This window comes from Meles meles, chromosome 8, assembly GCF_922984935.1.
Source record: "Meles meles chromosome 8, mMelMel3.1 paternal haplotype, whole genome shotgun sequence".
In the NCBI taxonomy this organism is placed as follows: Eukaryota; Metazoa; Chordata; class Mammalia; order Carnivora; family Mustelidae; genus Meles; species Meles meles.
Window position 1 is genome coordinate 8,963,292 of NC_060073.1, and position 20,990 is coordinate 8,984,281.

General features: G+C 50.1%; 1 long non-coding RNA gene across 1 annotated transcript in view; it reads left to right on the top strand.

Moving 5' to 3' along the window:
• The window catches only part of LOC123948436, a 45,900-nt gene extending 25,203 nt beyond the window's left edge, over positions 1 to 20,697 (top strand). The window contains exon 3 of the long non-coding RNA XR_006819975.1: positions 20,658 to 20,697. This is a non-coding gene — a long non-coding RNA (uncharacterized LOC123948436). The remainder of the gene's footprint in view (positions 1 to 20,657) is intronic.
• Positions 20,698 to 20,990: the final 293 nt, after the last annotated feature.

Below are 20,990 nucleotides of genomic sequence, written 5' to 3' on the forward strand. Positions count from 1 at the left end.
TCGATGATTCGCACAAGCTACAATTTAACAATAACGGAAATAAACAGTTACCGCCCAGCTTGATTCCAAGAATCTTCAAGTTAAAGGGGTTTAGCTGGGTTGCTGATTTTGGCTCCTTCTCCCTGTTTTCTTGGCAGATTTTAAGACACGTGATCAAAGTAGGTAATTGAAACGGTGCGAGGTAGAAGGATTTGGGGTTAGAACACTGGTGTTTGGTCAGGAGACCTTATGAAGCTCACAGAACCTGCAGACCTTAGTTTTGTCATCAAAATGGAGCTAAAACTACCTGTGTGGCTGCTTTAGAAACTCTGTAAAGGACAGGGTCCTGTGTCAAACACAGGCTGCCTATTGCTGTGGCGGCCGGCCGTGTGGTTCTGTGCCTTTCTTCGACAGATTCCAATTCTGCAGCTATAATAAGAGAGACAGAGAGAACTGCTGATCCGCTGGGCATGGCTGTTGAGCTCCGGGATGCCTGGATGACCCACAGTAATGAGGCCCTGGAGTGGGGACCAGGGATGAAGTGAGTGCAGGGCGGGGGGTGGCGGGAGTGAGGCATGGGTGTGGGGTGGGGAGGATGGCAAGAGAGGGAAACTTCTGGACCTCAGAGTGGAGTCCTTTCAGGCATTGGTGAGCCCCTAGGGGCGGCCTTAAAATGAGGTTATGTCCTGGGTCCTCTGTTTTAGAAAGCAGGGGGCGAGGAGGCCAGTTTAGAAAGTTTAGAAACTTCTATTTAAAAGTTGATTTGTTTGCCACTTAAGGTTTTTGCCTTCAAGCTATTCAGGAAATTCTACTCTATAAAGTGACTCATTCATTCCCTAAGGGTTCCACATAGCCAGGGTTTTACTGGGTCAACCACAGAGGCACCAATTCCTGGAATATTGTTTCCATTTTGTCATGGACTATAACTCGGAGGTAATATTTTTGAATGCTCAGTTGTGGAGAACTCAAAATACTTTAAAGAAATTAGTTCTAAAATCCTTAGGTGCTGTCTTTCTCCTGTGACTATGACAAGTAGAAATGCTTGACGATCTCCAGATTAGCTACCTTTAATGTACTTAAAAAGGCAACTTGGAGTCCAATTCTGCCACCACACTGGCATCTCCCCTCCAGGAAACCCACCTTACCTCCGGTTACCGAGGGGTCCTTTGGTCTTCTTGCCTTGATCTCGGCCTCTGCCTTAAAATCCCACTGTTCTCATCTCTCTGCTTTCTGTAGCTCAGGGCTTGGTCTCCTGCTCGTCTCTCCCGAGCCACCAAAGAACTCCGCCTCCCCACTTAATATTATTTATTTATTTATTATTATTTTGAAGATTTTATTTATTTGGGGGGAGGAGAGAACAAGAATGGGGAGGGGGACCGGGAGAGGGAGAAGCAGACCCCCCACTGAGTGGTGGAGCCTGATGTGGGGCTTGATCCCAAGAGCCTGAGATCGTGACCTGAGCCACCCAGGCGCCCCGTCAGAACTGTTCAAAGTGAAAAGTGAAAGTCACCCTCATTGCTCTTCCCAGGATAGCCCCTATCCTCTGGGGGGAAGCCCCCCAGGCTGAAGGCTTCGGGACTGTGTCCCTGGACCCAGGCCTCCGGTTCTGGCTCCCGGAGTACTGGTCCCTCCCTTCATGAGGGTCTCTCATTTCAGATACAGTGAGTCTTTGGATTCGTTGGCAGGTCCCACTGTGGACAGTGCTTCAGTGACCTGCAAAGGACATTTCCTGTGTATGACCTTGAGGAATATATCTGACCTCTGTGTCGCTCCGTTTCTTATCTGTAACGTGTGTGTGGGGTTAGGACACCATGGTCCTTAAGCACTTGTTGCTCTACCCCGTCTATGCGTCCAGCCTCCTCCCCCTCAACTGATATTTCTGGTTTCTTTTTCTGCTCTTGTCATTTTCTTTTTTTGCTCGGCAGAAGGGCTTGTGTCGCCGTGCAGAGATGAGAGAGCTGGAGTCCCCTTTTGGCTGGCTCCCGCTGTGACACTGCCCATCATGTGGCCCTTTGGGACTCTCGTTTCCTCATCTGAGAAGTGAGGGACCAGGACTGTCTGATCTCCAGGAGACTTTCTGGTTCTGACACCCCTTGATTCTCATGACTGCCTCCTATCCGAGGGTGACTCCTCTGATCCTAATTGGACAGTGGCTCAGGGCAGGTGTTTGCTGCTTTCAGCACAGGTAGATTCTGGGCAGGGGACCCCCTGGGGGAGCCGGACCCTCTTCTAAAGTCCCTGAGTCAGCTCCTCACGCTCTGACTTCATTTTTTCATCCGGAGTGTTGTGAAATCCCAGAATATCACCCACGTCCACTCTCAACACTGAGTACATTTGGGGCACATTCCAACACTAAGTAAGAGACATTTGGAGATGACGTCTCATCTGGGAGCTTGAGAACCCCTGCTCCTTGTCCTTGTGTGTGATTTGAAGGGGACTAGGATGGTGCCTGTCCCATGTCCCAGGAACCCCTGCGCCACATCAGGACAGTTGGTTCCCCTCCCGATGTCCCCCATCAGGGCCTGGCCCACTTCCTGAGTGGCCTAAGGAGCCGGCAGAGCGGTGAGACTCAGAATCAGCTGGGGGTGCTTGAGGAATGCAGATTCCTGGGCCTCACTCTGGAGACCCCGAGTCCGTAGAGCGAAATTGCATTTATCAAGGCCTCCGGGTGAGTCTGGGGCAGGGGGTTCGGGTGCCGCACCTTGAGATACACGTGGGGCTTGGGGCGATGCGGGGGACAGAGCCCGCTTCTGTCCTCATGTTGCTCGTACCACGGGCAAGGAGAAGCCTGCGGGGAGCTAATAACGCTTACCTTGAAATGAGCGCTGTAACATGAGTTGCACGAGGACGGACAGATTTTATTCCTCCTCCCACCCTCCAAAGTAATTCGGTGCTTACAAAGCTCGGCTTTGTTCATTAAGAGGGTTGACTGTGGCACTTTTCTGCAGGAGGCCTGCAGGGAGGGTAAGTTAGCGGCAAGAGATGTTGGACTCCCGGGTCTCACCACCGCCCCTGCTCGGTCTGCTGCATCATGGGACCCACTGGTGGAGGGACAAGGGGCCATCTCTAAAGTTCATTGCAGCTCTGACCTTCTGGCATGGAGGGAGGGGACGAGGAAGCTGTCCTCATCTTATTTTAGGTAGGTAGCTGTCATTTCTGTTGCTTCCGAGCTAACTAACCCTTTTTCTAAGGTCAGTCGATGAACTCGAGTGGGCAAGGGCACTTCGCTACGGGAGTGATGTGAAGAGGAGGCTTGTGAAGGGTGAGCTTATGGGTGGTTCCAGTGGGCTTGCTCAGCGCCCGCTGCCGAAGAACAAAGTGGCAGAGTCATCCCTCAGAGGGGAGAGGAGCAAAGTCACGGCTCCACAGGCCTTCAGATGAGGAACGTGAGGTTCATGAGCTCTTGGGAGGACATGCCACCTGTGGGTTCCAGGAGGACGCTCTGGGGCCATATGTCACCACTGGCCATGTTGACTCTACCCATCGGGCTCATCAAGCTGGTCTGAGAGCTGGGCTCAGGGGTGCTGTCTTAGTTGGGGCTCCTGCAACACGGTACCATAGACTGGGTGGCTTATTAACACTTAATCTTAGAGAAAAGGCATGGGTGGCTTGTTAATGATAGAAACATATTTCTCGAAGCCCTGGAAGTCTGAGGTCAGGGAGCCAGCACGGTCAGGTTCTGGTTCGCTTCCGGGTTGGGGCCTGCCAACTTCTCACTGTGTCCTCACCTGGTGGAAAGAGGCGAGGGCGTTCTCTGAGGTCCCTTCTATAAGAGCACTAATTCCATCGCTAGGGTCCCCCCCCCCCCTTATTGCTAATCAGCCCCACCCCCTGGAATCACCAGTGTGTGTGTGTGTTGGGGGGGTGGGTAGGATTTCAGCTGATGGATCCGGGGGCGGGGGGGGGGGGACAACATTCATGTTGCAGGGTGCTTCCAGGAACTGGTGCCCTGGGCATCCCCAGGGGCATGTTGTGATGGCTGCAAGTTGAATCCTGTCTCAGTCATTTATCAGCTTGGGTAAGGCGTTAACTTCTCTGAGCATCAGTTTTCCCATCTGTAAAATGGGGTAACGTTCCTTATGTTGCTTGAGAAGATTGAATGAGATAAGCAGGCAAACTGCTTTAGCACAGTGCCGGATGTGGAATAAAGGTTAGACTTTATTATTATCAGTCACAGAAAGTGGCAGAGCCCCGAAATGAGGTCTATATTAATTTGCTCAGGCTACCATAGCAAAATACCACAGACCAGGGAGCTTCAACACCAGAAAATCATTCCCTCACAGTTCGGAAGTCCCAGATGAAGGTGTTGGCAGGTTTGCTTTCTTCTGAGGCCTCTGTCCTTGACTTGTAGACGGCAGCCTTCCCAGCTTGTCCTCACGTGGTCTTTTCTGCACGCACGTGTGTCCCTGAGTCTGTTTGTGGGTGCAAATTTCCTCTTCTTCTGAAGACACCATCAAACTGGATTAAGACCTACCCTATGGGCTTATTTTAACTTAATCACTTCTTTAAAGACCTTGTCTCCAAATAAAGTCACATTTTGAGGTGATGAGGGTTAGGGCTTCACACATGGGATTAGGGACACAAGTCAGCTTGTAACAAGGGCCACTCTCTGGACCAGGATCTCTGAGGATCAGACAGAAGAGGCCCCCCTATAGGGAGCCTGATGCGAGAGTGGGGCACAAGCTTGCATGGGGGCCACGCTGTGGTTGCCTGGGCAGCCCATCCCATGGGACCGTGCTGCCAACTGCCATGTGTCTAGGATTATGTTGATGGCTGGGTGCCGGGGGCCCAGCCTGGCACGTGCGGTTGACATCAGCTCCAGAGGTGGCATGAGCAGGTGAGTGTGCAGGATACGGAAGGGAGAGCAGATGGTAGCTCTAGAAGAAACAGGAAGATTGCATCCTTGGCAATTAGGGGGACAAAACAAAGGCAAGTTTGGGGATCCCTGGACCCCCAGCCCATCTCTTTTGGGTTCACAAAACTCTTGCTTTCTTTCATTGGGTCAGGAAACCCTTTTAAGGAAGACAGTGATGGGTGTTCTGGCCATTTAGGGCCTTCTCCTGGCTCTGGTCCACGCATTTCTTTAGGAAATGCAAATCCGGGCTTTAGCAGAAAACCAGGCAGCTGGGGCGTAGGTTCTCAACATCTTGGAGCCTTTTAAGGACAGGTCTAGAGCCCAGCGTGGGAGCAGGTGTGCCAGTCCACTTTCAATCCCAGGATGAGCTCGTGAAGGTCACCTGTCAAGCGCCCTCTTCTTCTCCCCTTCCCACTCTTCTCTTCCACGAGGGTCCTCCTCAGCTACTTTGTGGATTTCCCCAACATCCTGGAAGATCTGTCCCTGCCTGGGTTCCTGGATTCAGCATCTCTTTACCTGCCATTCGGCTTTGATTTTTTGCTGAAGGCGGGATCCCAAGGATGGCATCCTGGCTGCTTGTTGCTGGAGGGAGGGTGGGTGGTTCACGCTGTCGCCATGAACACTCCAGCTCCCTCACCTTGATCTCGAGGTTGTCTTGGTTTCAGCCTTTTATTCACATCAGTTAGCTAAATGGTTTGGGGATTTGATAGTCTCTCTGTTCATAGTCATTCTGCAGGTGCTAGAAATGGAAGAGGACATTCTTTTCAAACCCTTTGGCTGTGTCAGAATTAACTTAGAGTTTCTGACCGTGCACATGGCAGAATGTATTTAGACACAGTCCTTTTATGGGGAGATGTGTTCCTGGGACAGAATCCCCCAAATCCAGACTAGAATTCAAACTATATCTCCTACTTCGAGGGTCTCCTCAAGCCAGCCCTCCTTCTAGGGGAGCCGAAACACTCTGGAGAAGTTGCTCAGCTCCTATGGGTACCAGTGTTGTAAACTTCTTGGAAGATAGTCGTGAGGTGCCAAGTGCAAGTCCTGGGTTCAAATCCTGGCTCTGCTGTTGATGAGTTGGGTCTTCTGGGGGTGTTTTTGAGTCTTAGTTTCCTCATTTCTGAGTCATGCCTGACACATGACACATATTAAGTACTCAAAAAATCATGGCTGATTTTATTCTTTAAAAAAAAAAATTCTTTGAGAGAGAGAGAATGAGGAGGAGGAGGGGCAGAAGGGGAGGGAGAAGCAGACTCCCCACTGAGCAAAGACACTGACATGGGGTTCGATCCCAGGACTCTGAGTTCACAACCTGAGCCAAAGGCAGACGCTTAACTGACTGAGCCACCCAGGCATCCCCTGATTTTATTCTTATTGTTATCATGAGTTCAACTTCCTCAGCCCAAATGGCGTTGGGTATAGTGGTTTTCCCTAGAATGAGGATAAGGTGGAAGAAATAACCCTGGAACCACGCTGGTCCTCAGGGAAGCTGATGATGGACAAGTTGGACAAGAGTGATAACAGCCAGCTGGAAGGCACTGCTCAGGGGAAGAACTACCTCAATTGTGGGAGAAAGCAGAGACAGGTTTAAAGTATCTGAAGCACGCCTTCTGACATGCCAAGATAATGCTGTTTACCCTTCTGGAAATGCAGCACCTAGCTATGGATGGGGTTCGGAGATGGGATGCTCCTGGGACATCTGACTTTGTTTTGGGGAGCTGAGGGGCATGGATCCTCATATTATCCTTGCAAAACTTGCAGAAAGCCCTCTTGCAACTTCACAGGTTCCATTATGAGAGCCCAGGAAGAGCTCAGACTCAGGGGACAGGGGTTGTAGAAGACACTTACTGGCTTCGATCTCCATCACCGCCCCCCAGCCCCCCCGCTTGGGAAGTTATAGACAGAGGTCACATAAAACCATGGAAGTGCCTGTCTGCCTTCCCCACCCTCCAAGTAAAAGCAGCTGGAAAGAAACTACAGGAATTCAGCTGATCCCCCTAATCCACTGTCACGTGGGATCAGAGCCCCTTCTTGCAGACAGTGCAATGGCACAGGCTCTGGGGCATGGTGGGTAGAACCCCAGGCTCCAGAGTGGGGGTGCCTCCAGGTCTGGATCCCCACTTACAAGCTGTTCTTCTTCTTTTGAAATTAATTTATTTAGTTGAGAAAGAGAGATAGAGAGGGAGGCGGGACAGAGGGAGAGGGAGAGAATCTCAAGCAGATTCCCTCCTGAGCGTGGAGCCCGATGTGGGGCTCGTTCCGATGACCCTGAGATCGTGACCTGAGCCGAAATCGAGAGTCTGATGCTTAAGAGACTGAGCCACCCAGGCACTCCACAAGCTGTTCTTAAATAGCCTCTGCTTCCCCCTTGCTGAAAAGGGGATGATAGTAACCATGCACCTCACAGCCGTGTTGTACAGGTACGGCGAGACTATAGATGTGAAATCCTGGGCATGTAGGAAGCAATGTTATCTGTTACTGCGATGACTCTCGTTGGGGTGGGATTTGTGATCTGCCTGTAGGCTTTTTGGGAATATTTTGCTAATTGTCATGAAGTGCCATCCATCCTTTGAGGCCATTATTATTATTATTTTGAGACTCAAGACTTTTGGTCTTCTAGAGACCTCTTCTTCTTCTTCTTCTATTTTTTTTTTTTTGAGGCTTTTAATTTTAAGTAATCTCTATACTCAATGTGGGTCTTGAACTCACAACCCCAAGATCAAGAGTCGCATGCTCCACCGACTGAGCCAGCCAGGTGCCCCTCGAGAGTCTTACTAGTAAGCAACCATTCGAAGCATTCCGGCAATTGGTCTTCCAGGTGGCTTGCTGGGCAAGGACCCGAGATGGGCACAGGGTGAGTGTCTGAGGTTGCAGAGGGACCTGGAAGAACACTGGACCAGATGACAACCGTTCTCTGACCCGACCTTTTGCCCTGGGCTGCATTCCCCAAACCACCCCTGGTATTTGAACTGAAGTCTCGCCCCCAGGATTGTTCTGAAGCCTTGGTGGAGGAGAGATGAGTTGAGACCTGCCCTTGGCATGTAGAGGTGATACTGCTGGCTTGCAGCTAGAAGGGCTGGCTGAGAGGCTGGCCCTTCCTGGAACCCTGAACTGACTCTCCACCACCCTTCCCATGACTGTTTTTTGAAAATGTCATGAGTTTTTGATATTTACTTCAGTCAGCATCTGCTGAATGGCTGCTGCTGTGCTGAGCGCCCAGAATGCAAATAGGTGAGAGAAATCCAAGTCTGTAAGTCCAGCGAGCCTAGGGCTGGTGGCTCTTGGACCTCCTGACAATTTCCTGTCCCCTCCCTGCTGGAGAAGGGCCAGGAGGGCGTTCTGGAGACAGCAAGAGCAGAGGCTCCGAGGAGGTGTAACAATGCGGTTCATTCAGGAAGTGAGTGGCCTCAGATGGAGGTTCAGGTCGCGTGGGTGGGTCAGAGTGCCACCTGGGAGTCCTTTTCTTTGGGGAGTGGGAGCCACTGGAGGCTTTTGATACGGGGAAATGACACCAGCTGGATTTTGTTTTTCTTAGCTATCACAGTGATGGCTATTGAACATTTCTTGTGATAGGCATTAACTAAAGTCTTTACCAAGTTCTCTTTTTCTTTTTCAAGGTTTATTTATTTATTTTAGAGAGTGAGTGGGCAGGCAAGTGAGCGGTGGGGAGGGGCAGAGGGAGAGGGAGAGAATCCTGAAGCAGACTCCCCGCTGAGTGTGGAGCCCGACATGGGGCTTGATCCCAGGGCTCCTGAGATCATGACCTGAGCCAAAATCAAGGGCCTGCTGCTTAACCAACTGAGCCCCCCAGGCATTCCCCAGGTTATCCTATTTAAGCTTCTTACAGATGAGGCTGAGAGAGCCCACAGAGCCCAATCATGTAGTGGCAGACGAACCCCTGTCTCTCCAACACCAAAGTCCTTGCTATCCACGGCTCCTCTACCTCCCCAAACCTCAGAGCCCTGTCTAGAACACCTCCCTCGTGGGGTTGTTTTATGAACTTGGGGGGGGGGTACTTGGGCACTTGGTACAGTGCCTGGCACATTGTAAACACTCAACAAACATTAGTCACTTATTTTTAGCACTGTTGTTGTCATCTGTTGTAGAGAGTGCCTGCTGGCGTGCCAGGTGCTGGGTGGTACCTTGAAGTTTGAAACCACACGGGCTGGCAGGAGTAAACTGCGCTAATAAAGCCAATCCTGCCAGAGCAGGGTGCTGACTAGGGTGCATGGCAGGAGTCTGCCTGCCCCCACCCCAGCTGCTGTGGTTTCCGACCTGGGCACCTCATTCTCTCTGTCCTGGGTGCCTCTCCAGCTCTGGTCTGGGTAACCCCATTCTCACAGCTCCTTCTCTGATGCTTCCTGCTGCACCCTCTGCTTTCAGTTTTGCTACAGCTGAGCGGAGGCCCACCCCACCGGTGGCAGAATGGTGGATGCACTGGAGGGACCGAAGTCCAGGAGGCTGCTGAAAGTGTCCAGGGGAGACAGGGTCAAGGCCGGAAGGGCAGAATCATGGGAATGGAGAGAGAAGACAGCTTTTGGGATATTTTGGATTTAGACTGGTAAGATGTGGCATTCTGACATCACAAGGAGAAGAGAAAGGGAGATGTGAAAAATAAATAATATCTCTCACTTCAGTGGCCTGAGGACCCTAGTGTTTTCCTTTACGTGCTCCTTCAGTGGATCTTATCCATTCCTATGGCTTTAAATATGTTTCTAGGATGACAATCTCTAAATTCCCAATTTCCTGAGCTTCAGCCTTGAGTACTTAGCTGTCTCTTGCTCTCTTCACTTGGATGGCTCTCAGGCATCTCAAACACAACATCTCCAAAACAGAACTCCAAAAAGGATTTGCCTGCCTTACCCCCAAACCTGCTTCTCCATTTCACTCAATGGTATGACTCTCCCTTGTGTTCAAGCTAGAAAATATGGGGATCATCCTTGATGCCTCCCACTTCCTTACCCCTGGGCTCCCCTCGTTGGCTAGTCCCCTGATTGCTTCCTCGGGAATACATCACAAGGGAAGCATGTCACCATCTGCACTGCTGCTGTCCTGGGCCAAGCCACCCCCATCTCTCACTGGGGTGACTGTGAGTCCACACTGCCTCCCCTCTTCTACTTTGGCTCCAAATTCCAGCCACAGTGACCTTTTAGGAACACAGATTCCACTGGACTGTTTCATCCTACCTCATGAATTCCAGCTGCACTTAGCATAGCAACCACCACCTTCCAGAGGCTTCCAAAGTCCTGCACAGATCTCAGCTTCATCGGACTTGCCCCTCCCCTTCGCTCTTCTCCAGCCTCACTGGCTTCCTTGAAGTCCCCATAACATGGCGGGTCTTTCCTTCCTCAGGCACTCGCCCATGGTTCATGTTGTTCCCACTGTCTGGAATGCTGTGCCCCATCGCTGCTGTCGCCGTTCCTTCTCATCCTTCAAACTTCAGCCTAAATGCTCCCTCTCAGGTCACTGCCTACAGCCTGAGGAGGTAACACATCTTTCTCAACATCCTCTTTAGTTTACCTTCATTCAGAGCATGCACCGATCACCAGCTGAGATCTGTTACTTGTTCATCTTGCGTATTGTTTGTCTCCCCCACCTAGAGTGTCAACTCTATGAGGCTAGCCAGGCATGTAGAAGACATTTGTTGAGTTAGTAGCCAGTGGATGAAGAGGGAACACACAGAGACAGCACAGAGGGCCAGGAGAACCCCGATATTCAAGGGGTGGGCAGTGGGGTTGTCAAAGGGTCATGGAGACTTGAGAATGAGGGACAAGAGAAAAGTGTCAGTAACCAAGAGCGGAATGACATTGGTTGGGGATGCTGCTGGCTCCAGGTAATGGCAAACCTGTCCCGTGGTGATGGAGAAAAGAGATGATTCTTCTCGTCGTCAAAATGTTTGGTGGCAACTCTCTGGGCCATCGTTGCTGAGGTTCTCTTGGTCTTCCCTCAGCCTCAAGCATCACATCCTCACACAGCTGAGTTCAAAGGCAGGAAACAGGGAGGAGGATGGGGCAGACATCCTCCTCACATGTTTCTCTCTTCTTGGTTGGGGGTGAGATGGTGAGATGCTGCCCCTAGAAGACTCCAACAGGTGTTCCTCCATATTCCACTGGTTAGAAAGGACACACGCCTGCCCTTGGACCAGGGACTGGGCCCACCTTGCTGAAATACAAGAATCACTTTCCTCTCCTTGAACAAAGTTGGGCTTGTGCCAGCTAAGGAGAAGGGGAATGGCTTTTGAGTAAGCAATGCACCGTCCTTGCTCTAGGCACATTTCACAAGGAAGAGTTTTTTCTGTTGGTCACATAGGATGGGTATAGAGCGGCGGCTGCTGGAGTTGCTGCCCGTAGACTATGTGTGGCCCTTGAGAGAGTAGCTCCCATAGAGTGGTTGGGCCGGGCTGCCCGCTATGAGCTTACGAATTAGTGGGAGAAATTTAGGAGAGGAAGGTAGATGACCAGGAAATTTGATGCTGAAGGTAAGAGGAGAGATGGGACAATCTCTGGCCGCAGGAGGCAGACGCAAAGAGATCTTTCCAGTTTGGGGCAGACTTGAAGATGTTTACTGGATGAGCCAAAGAAGCCAGCAGGAGAGAGGGGGAAGCAGGATGGGGTAGCTGAGTCCCTTGCCTTGAAAGTTGCATGGGGATGGGTTCAAGTGCACAAGAGGGGTGGCTGTTACTGGACAGAGTGGGGAGGCTTTTTGCTTTTCTGGAGACTCAGATGCCTTCTGAGATGGGAGAAGGGGCGCAGGATGGTGAAGGTGCCCAGGGATGAAGATTCCCCTCACTTTCCTTTGTGTGACAGTGGGCTCACGCAGAGAATGAACGGGTGATCTTGACCTTTCCAAAGGTTAGAATCTTTGTTTCAACATTCTGATATAACAGACTAACAACAACAATAACAACAATAAAACCACCCCAGGTCCATCTGCATGGTTGTACTCCGAAAGTCCAAGGACAAAGCCTGATCCTTGGGTTTTCTTGTTCAGTGGAACAGAGCCGCCTAGCACGCGGTCAGGGGCGTGGTTGTTATGCCATACTGTCTAGAGGGTGCAGGACACTTAACAGACAGCACAGAGCTTCCAGATTCTGCAGCTGATAGGCAACAGGGTGGAGGGGGGGCGCGGCCTGAATTGGTCAGAGAGGACTCGGGTCCTAGGTCCAGATGCACCACTTACAAGCTGGGGTTTGCTGTTATCCTCCAGGCCTGCAGGGGGCTGGGCTGTTGACAGCTCCTCGCCTCTCTCCTCTGCCCACAGCTTTAAAATGTGCATGCTCCTTACTGGGAGGTAGGAGAGTGCCTTCCTGCCCCCTCCACATCCCTGTCTGGGGAGTTTTGACTCTGCTCAGTACCCCTTGGAACAGGACCGTATTTTCTTTCACCATTAACCCTGGTCCCTCACTTCTGGCATCTTCTCCCCTTTGTTTTGGGGAATGATGGCATAAGGCCCAGCTAGTGGGATTGGGAGCCAAACATTTCTCCTCTATTTATTCAGATCGTAGCTATGGATGCAGCAAAAAGCAAACAGAAGTTTGACTAGATATATGGGCTCAATATTCCACAACATTCAAAGCTGGTGCCTACTTACGTAGGAGGCATAAAACACAACATTATGTTACAATGAATAATAGCCCCAACAGAAAAAAAGAGGGTATTTTTTAAAGAAAAATCCTTAGGAGGAATGTTCAGATGCTAAGTTGGTCAGATTGTCTTCTTCTCAAGGGCTCGATAACGTCCATCCACACCCTGTGCTGTCTCTCGGGGTGAGAGTTCTGAAGGGGACATGTCTTCTCTTAGGTCACCCTGTTTAGCTGGCATGTGGGGTCGGAGGTTGACCTCAGGAGGGTTCCATGCATGTCTCATGGCTTCGCTGGGGGATGCCGCTGTTGGTAAGGAGTGGGGGGCGGGATCCCTGAGTCCCATCAAAGCTACTGCAGTCAGATCAGTCCTGCTCATCTCTGCATCGCTTGGACTCCACTTCCTCATGACCAAAATGTGACTAACGATAGTTTTTCCCTCATGGGATGGCCATGGGGATGTGTCTAGGAAAGTGCCCGGATGGAATCAGTTACTCAACCCACCATCACAGAGGGCCAGCACCTTGTCAGTTACACCTTGTGGGAAGGAAACCCCACGTGCATCTCTGCCCTCGAGGAGTCAGCATCTAGCTGGAGAAAGAGCATGGACCTTGTAGAAATGGATAGAGAACCAGAGCAGCCTCCAAGACCAGCCCTTCCCAGTGGCACGGACGACTTCCTGGAGGGCCAGCAGCTGCTGGGTGGGGCGCGCTGTCAGGCGGCCCTGCTTCATCTCCTGGCAGCCAAAACAGGGAGAAAGGAGAATCTGGTATTCATTGTGTGGTTGTTTCTAATTTCCTTCTGCTTTCGAGATCCTCTTCTGAGGGAGAACAATGCCCTGAACAAGGCTCAGGCTTCCTTGTCCAGGCACCCGCCCAGCTGTGGGGGTGGGGATGCCGGAGAGAATACAATGGCCGGCACTCCAAGGGCAGATGGCGTTTGACTCCTGTCCTCTGAGAGTGCTGGGGACGGGTGGGATTGGTGGCTGGTTCGAATCCCAGCCTATTGTTTGCTGTTATATCCCTGGGGCATCGAGCAACTCCCCCCATCTCATTTATGAGTGTTATTTATAAACTGTCCCTATTTGCCAAGGAAGGACAATCTTTCCTGTACCACCCGCTACAGGTACCCATACAGGAAAGTTCATCTGAGGCTGGACCTCCCATAGCACCTACATTCTAGAGCCACTAGGCTGCGCCATGTTCCCCCACCACCATACCCCCAGCAAGAGGGAGTGGTGCTGGGTCCTTGACAGCGTGGCCCTGGCCAGGGCCAGTGCCCAGACCAGTACGGGAGGAATCCTCAACAGAGGGCCTTGGGCGGGACATTTCCCCAGCCCATGTCTTGTAAGTCTGGTGGGAGCAGCAGGCCCAGGACTGGGACCAAGGAAAGGGCACGATTTCCGCATCCCTTTCTGTCTTCATACTTGTCCTCTTGTTTGCGGATCTCTGCACATTCATTAGCCTTGCTGGGTTTCTCTTTTACCACTGGAAATCAGAATGAGTGACCCTCCAGGGGAAACAGGGCAGGAGAAGATCAAAGGGCTGACTAGGGTCTTGCAAATCCGCAGGGTTGTACTGAGGGAGAGGCCGTGGGAGCTGCAGGTGGGAACCTAATGTGCAAGGACTAGGGCCGGGCAACTGCCTCTAAGCGGGAGTCCCACACTTAAGTCCATCCGGGGCCACCATCATCCCCTCTGCACACCCATACCCCCTCCGTACACTGTTTGTTTAATGGTCTCTTGAAATAGATTTATTATTATTATTTTTTAAAAGATTTTATTTATTTGACAGAAATCACAAGTAGGCAGAGAGGCAGGCAGAGAGAGAGAGGAAGGGAAGCGGGCTCCCCGCCGAGCAGAGAGCCCGATGCGGGGCTCGATCCCAGGACCCTGAGATCATAACCTGAGCTGAAGGCCAAGGCTTTAACCTACTGAGCCACCCAGGCGCCCCGAAATAGATTTATTTTTAAAAGCCGACATTTAATTACAAAGAAAGCTTTGTCACTACCATAAATGAAATCTGGCATTTTTCTAATAATTGTCGACACAAATTCATTACTGTTAAAATGAAAATATTCATCATGGACCCGCTAAGATCTTGAGCCTTGTGTGAGTTCTTGGTGTGGACTTTCACACAGAAGGGTGTCTCCGTGGGCATCTGATGGTGATATTGGGAGTGAGCTTGGTGTTGGTGAGAAGTCATGAGTAGGGTGGTTCGCGCCCATCATCGAAGACGTTTCAGGAAGGCACCCTGCTGCTTGACCTGTGGCTACTGGCTCCATGTCAGCATCTTCAGTGTGGGAGAATGACAGTGTCTCCTTCAGAGGCTGGGTGAGGGTCAGAACAGGGTCTAGGGTCTAGTAAGTGCTTAGTAGGGGTTAACAGCCACCATAACTTGGGAGGTTCCAGCCTTAACTTGGGGGCTGCTCTGGGATCCCATCACCTGCCTGTTTGGTGACAGGGCCAGGACAGACCTGATCTCCAGGCTCCTTCCTGCTCTCCACCCACCTCTGTTCCTCTCCAACTCCTCCGCTGGGACAGGTGCACCCAGGTGGTATGTCCATCATTTCCCTCACGATGATAGAATTAAAACTAAGATGTGGTCATGGGGTTAGTCATCTCAAACACTCCTGTTGGCATGGGTGGTCATCCGTGCCCACTGGAGGCTCTGGAACAGACTCTCAGGGATCATCGCTCCTGTGCACAGGCTGGGAGCTTGTCCGATCCGAGTCTGCTGCTCGATCTGAGCAGCCCTGGTTGTTTCTGGAATAGGACCTGTGGCTTGGAGGGAGAAAGTTGCTGTGGGAAGCAGTCCCAGGTTCCCTGGTGGGACTGGAAATTCTGCCTCAAGCCCTGGAATTTTGACTTCCTGTTTGGCCTGGCTTTGTTCCCCCACATATTTGGCTGTGGTGTATCCTCTCCCTCCCCCTCTTGGGATCCGTTTCCTCATCTGTAGAACGAGGGGGTTGCACTAGATCGTATCTGAGGCTCTCTTCAGCTTGAAAAAGCTATGATTTGCCTCCCACCCCCTTACTGTTCCCTTGGGCCTCTTGATTGACAGAGGAAGGTGGGAAGGAAATGGGCGGAACCAGAAGAACTGTGCCTCCTACAGCGTGCAGGACCGGGCCCCATAGTACACGAGTTTCCAGCCCCAAATGTCTGTGACACTGAGGCTGGGAAACCTTGCATTAAAGGAGAGAAGATGAAGGGAGGAAAAAGCAAAGGCATTGTAAGTGCCCTAGAAATGACAAGTGGGTAGGTGAATGATGATAAAAGGGCAAATCCAGGGGGGGAAAACATGCATGGGGAAAAGTTTTTTTTTTTTAAAGATTTTATTTATTTATTTGACAGAGATCACAAGTAGGCAGACAGGCAGGCAGAGAGAGAGGAGGAAGCAGGCTCTCCGCTGAGCAGAGAGCCCGATGCGGGGCTCGATTCCAGGACCCTGGGATCATGACCTGAGCCGAAGGCAGAGGCTTTAACCCACTGAGCCACCTAGGCACCCCTGTGGGGAAAAGTTTTATAAAGGGTAACAGTGAGAGTGCTAGGATGGGAAGAATGTGTCTGCCAAATGATCACAGTTAGGGTTTTGGAGTAAGCTGCTGGCCTGAGAAACAGTACTGAGGGGGACTGATATCCTCCCTTCTCCTTTCTGGCTCATTTTGGAAGACGTGCTCCCCAGCCCCCTCAAATTAGGGTCTCTGGAATTACAGAAATGCAGCCAGTCAGCAGTGGTCCCCTTTGATGCTCTATGTTGGCCTTAGGATAACAGACTGGTTGGTCCCAAGACAGGCAGTCATTGTCCCGTGAGCAACACCATGCAAACCAGTCATGGTGAGGTTTTCTTTCTTTCTTTTTTTAAAAAATTAAATTTATTTATTTATTTGACAGATAGAGATCACAAGTAGGCAGAGAGGCAGGCAGAGAGAGAGGAGGAAGCAGGCTCCCTGCTGAGCAGAGAGAGATGCAGGCCTGTGATCATGACCTGAGCGGAAGGCAGAGGCTTTAACCCACTGAGCCACCCAAGTGCCCCATGGTGAGGTTTTCTGTGCGAACTTCCCTCCTTATTGAAAAAGCTGCTAATCTCCAACTCCAGAGGAAGATACGAGATTAAAGGAAATTAACATAGAGTGGATGTCTTCGAGACCTTAGGGATGGACAAAATTTTCTAAAACAACACCAAAAGCACTGACTATAGAAGAGAAACTGATAAATTGAGCTTTATCAGAAGTATAACATCTCCTCATCAAAAAGCACCATTCAAAACATGAAAAGGCAAGCCTCAGTCTCAGAAGAAATCTGCAGTACATACATTTGACCAAGTGTTCACTTTCAGGATCTATGAAGAACCATCATTAATCAATAAGAAGGGGACCTGGGTGGCTCAGTGGGTTAAACGTCTGCCTTTGGCTCAGGTCATGATCTCAAGGTCCTGGGATTGAGCCCTCCATCGGGCTCCCTTTTCGGCTGTGAATCTGCTTGTCCTTCTCTCTCTGCTTCTTCCCTTCCCCCTGCTTGTGTTTTCTCTGTCTCTCACTCTCTCTCAAATAAATAAATAAATAAATAAATAAATAAATAAATATAATCGTTAAAAAGTCCTTAAAATAAATCAGTAAGAAAAAGATGATGACCCAATAAAAATTGGGCAAAAGACTTAATACTCACAAGATATCATATCAGATGGCCAAACGAACAATGAGAAGGGACTCGACATCTTTACTCATGAGGAAGATGCACGTTAAAATTAACCACGAGGACATAGCACTACACACCCACCAGAGCGGCTAGAATGAAAAGAGTGACAAGACCAGGGGTCCCTGGCGATACAGAGCCACTGGAACTAGCATACATTGCTGTGTGGACCGTAGAAATGCACAATCCTGTAGGAAACTTGTTTGGTAGTTTCCGTTCAAGTTAAAGATAGGCCTGCTCCTTCACTCAGTCATTCCTCTCCGGGTATCTGTATCTAAGAGCCACGACTGCACAGAGATATGCACAAGAATGTTCCAAAGTATTGTCTCCAAACTTGATGTTCCCATCAACGGCAGGTTGGAGCAGTAAACAAACGGTGGCATATTCCCATGGTGGGTATGACACGGCAGTGAAAGATGACACGTTATAGGATTTCATTACTACGAAGGTCAAGAAGAGGCAAAGCTGACGTAGGAGAGGTCAAGTCATAGTTCTGTCTGCTGGAGCTATGGACTGAGAGGGCACATGAGAGAACCTTTTGGGGTGCTGGAAATATTCTGTGTCTGGACTGGGGTGGTGTTTCTATAAGTGCCTATATGTGTAAATGATCAGGCTATCGATGTGTTTTATTCTGTCTTAAAGATTTATTTATGTATTTGAGAGAGAGGATGAGAGGGTTTGGGGGAGTGGGAGGGTGGGAAGGCACAGAGGGAGAGGGAGAGAAATCCTCAAGCAGACTCCCTGCTGAGGGCCCCCTGATGCCTGGGGCTTGATCGCAAGGTCCTGAGACCATGACCTGAGCTGAAATCAAGGGCTCAGCAGACTGAGCCACACAGGCACCCCAATTATTTTATTTTATTTTAATTTATTTAATTTTATTTTGTTATTTTATGTTATTTTAATTGCACTTAGTTAATGTACAGTGTTATAATAGTTTCAAGTGTACAATAGTGTAATGCAACTCTTCCATACATCCCTCTGTGCTCATCACGACAGGTGCACTCCTTGTGTGCTTGACCATGTATGTGTTAGACTTTGATTGAAGAACATGAATAGAAATGCAGATTCCTATGTCCAAGGGAAGTAGTAACAATAGCAATTTACTGAACACTCAATGTATGCTAAGTGTTGTATATAGATTATTTCATTGACTCCATCCAACCTACCCCGTCAGCTAGGTATTATTCTCATTTTAAAGAAGATGAAACTGGAACATCAGAAGGTAAATAGCTTGCGGAGCCTCACGCAAGACGGAGGAACCAGAACCCGGGCACCGCAATCTGTGTTCTTGCTACTTGGCTTGGGATCTTAGGGTGATGTATGTGCAGCATCAAAGCTTCCCTCCAAGCGTCAAAGCCTTAGATACCATTAAAAACTTATTTATTTATTTATTTATATTTGAGAGAGAGAGAGAGAGAGAGAGCGCGAGTGACAGCGAGAGAGAGGGTATGGGGGGAGGGGCAAAGAGAGGGAAAGAGAGAATCTCAAGCAGACGCCATGGTCGTGTGGAGCCTGATGCAGGGCTCCATCTCACGACCCCAGGATCACGAGGTGAGCTGAAACCAAGAGTCGGATGCTCAACTGTCTGAGCCACCCAGGCACTCTGATACCATTTTTTTTTAATTTGTTTTTTTTTTTAAAGATTATTTATTTATTTATTTGACAGATGGAGATCACAAGTAGGCAGAGGAGCAGGCAGAGAAAGAGAAGGATGCAGGTTCCCCACTGAGCAGAGAGCCCGATGTGGGGCTCGATCCCAGGGCTCTGGGATCATGACCTGAGCCGAAGGCAGAGGCTTTAACCTACTGAGCCACGCAGGCACCCACCCTGATACCATTTTTAAAGAAAACGCCATTCTGTCTCCTGACATTCCAGGATTAAATCCCTCTACAGTCTTAAAAAGAAGAAGAAAAAACCCTCCAACATTGAATGGGGAAACTTTCCATGAATTTGTTCTAATTGGGAGAAGAACCTGTGGTTTCCTACCCGCCCTGCTCATCCTAACTGTTCCGTGTTGTAAATTCTCTGAGGAGGAAGCACTGGCCGCACCAGTCAATACTGGAAGCCAAGCTTGAGCTCCAGTTCACTCCTCTTAAACCGGGAGGCTCTCAGCAAGTTATTTAGCTTCTCAAAGCCTTTTTTTCCTTGTCTGTAAAGAGGGGACTTGGTACTTTATACCTTATAGTTTCACCGCAAGGGTTGAAAGAGGTCATACCTAAGAAGCCCTCAGCCCAGCAGCAGGGTCATAGGTAGTGCTCAGTAAAGGGTAGTATAGAGATGTCGGAGCTGGGGCGCCTGGGTGGCTCAGTCATTAAGTGTCTGCCTTTGGCTCAGGTTGTGATCCCAGGGTTCTGGGATCGAGTCCCGCACTGGGCTCCCTGCTTGGCAGGAAGCCTCCTTCTCCCTCTCCCATCCCCCTGCTTGTGTTCCCTCTCTCGCTGTCTCTCTCTCTCTGTCAAATACGTAAATAAAATCTTAAAAAAGATGTTGGAGCTGATACTGAGTTGGTTCCACCCAGGGCTCTTAAAGCTTAGCACCTTTCTCCTTTAAACAATTCAGCACACTTATAAAAAAAGTTTTGGGAATGATTTCTCTAGAGTGGAGACACTTTGGGTGGGGCAGAATCTCAGTGCTTTACTTAGAGGTGGGGGAGGGAGGTCACTTTCAGCTAGACTGGTCAGACAGAGGTAATTAGCTGGGTAGGACTTTCAGAAATGGGTAAGATCTTGTCACAGAAAAGGGACCAGGAAGGTGAGGGGGGAGGGAGGTGGTACCCAGAGGGCAGGGGGTGCGTCTGGGAGTGGTAAGCCAGCCAGTTTGGAGGGTACCTAAGATTTATGTAGGAACTATTGGAAGATAAGCTTAGAAGGGAAGACTGGCTCCGGATGAGGTCCCACGAAGGACGCTGGACTCCGTCTGCAGGAAGAGGAGTCATTGGCCATGGTTGAGCAGGGAGGGTGTAAGATGAATCCAGGGTGGGCAGACGCACATGGGAGGTCAAAGAGACTGGGCCAGGAAGCCAGTGAGAGGAGAAAAAATGCAGGGTCAGGTGGGAAGGGGTTCGGTGTGATCTGGGGAGCGTGGGGAAGGACTCCTGAAGTCTTGGAGTCAATTTCTTGAGTTTACAAAGCAGAGAGAAAGTCTGTGTGGAGATGGTAAGGAAAGGGATTTCGTCATGGCTAAGACTGGAGGGGGCGCCCCTCATCCCTTCCTGGCTCCTCACCTTCAGTCTGCTATTTGCAGGTCCTCAAGAGCACAGTGTCTTCTTCTGGTTTTGGGCTTGCGCGGGCCACAGGCTCTCTACAAACATCCTTTCCACCCTCACAGCCTAGGAACCGCATGGAGGGAGGTGTTTCAAGACCAAAACAGATCCAACAGCAGAGCAGTGTCCAGACCTACCCTCCCCAGGACAAGACTTTGTTTAGATGCTGTACCAAGAGGTTCTCAGGGATCTTCTCTCAGCCCGTGCAAAGCTAATGAGTGGTCTCCCCATTTTATGGAGAGATGCAAACGGTGTTTTGAATAAAAATCCCTTTGTTATTGTTGTTTTACAGGGCTGTAGCAGTGGCCAGGAAGAAAACCGCCCCCTCTGAAAGTTGTTTTTGTGACTGTTCTTTGGAGCATTGTTCTAAAAATGGGAAATTACATACTGCCGGGTCAAAGGAAACAAACACCTGCAGTTAAAGGCATACCTTCCTCGAGGTGGCTTTTAGAGCCCAGCACGTTCTGGGTGTAGGGCTGCTGCCGGAGTTCCACTTGGTGCATCTCTTCTTTTCTACGGGGATCGGGCATGGGTTTATATTTGTAACCAGGGTGGGCTTGGGCAACTACCGGGCTCTGGATTGTCTTTAACTCATTTATCCAAATAAACATCTATCGAGCATCTC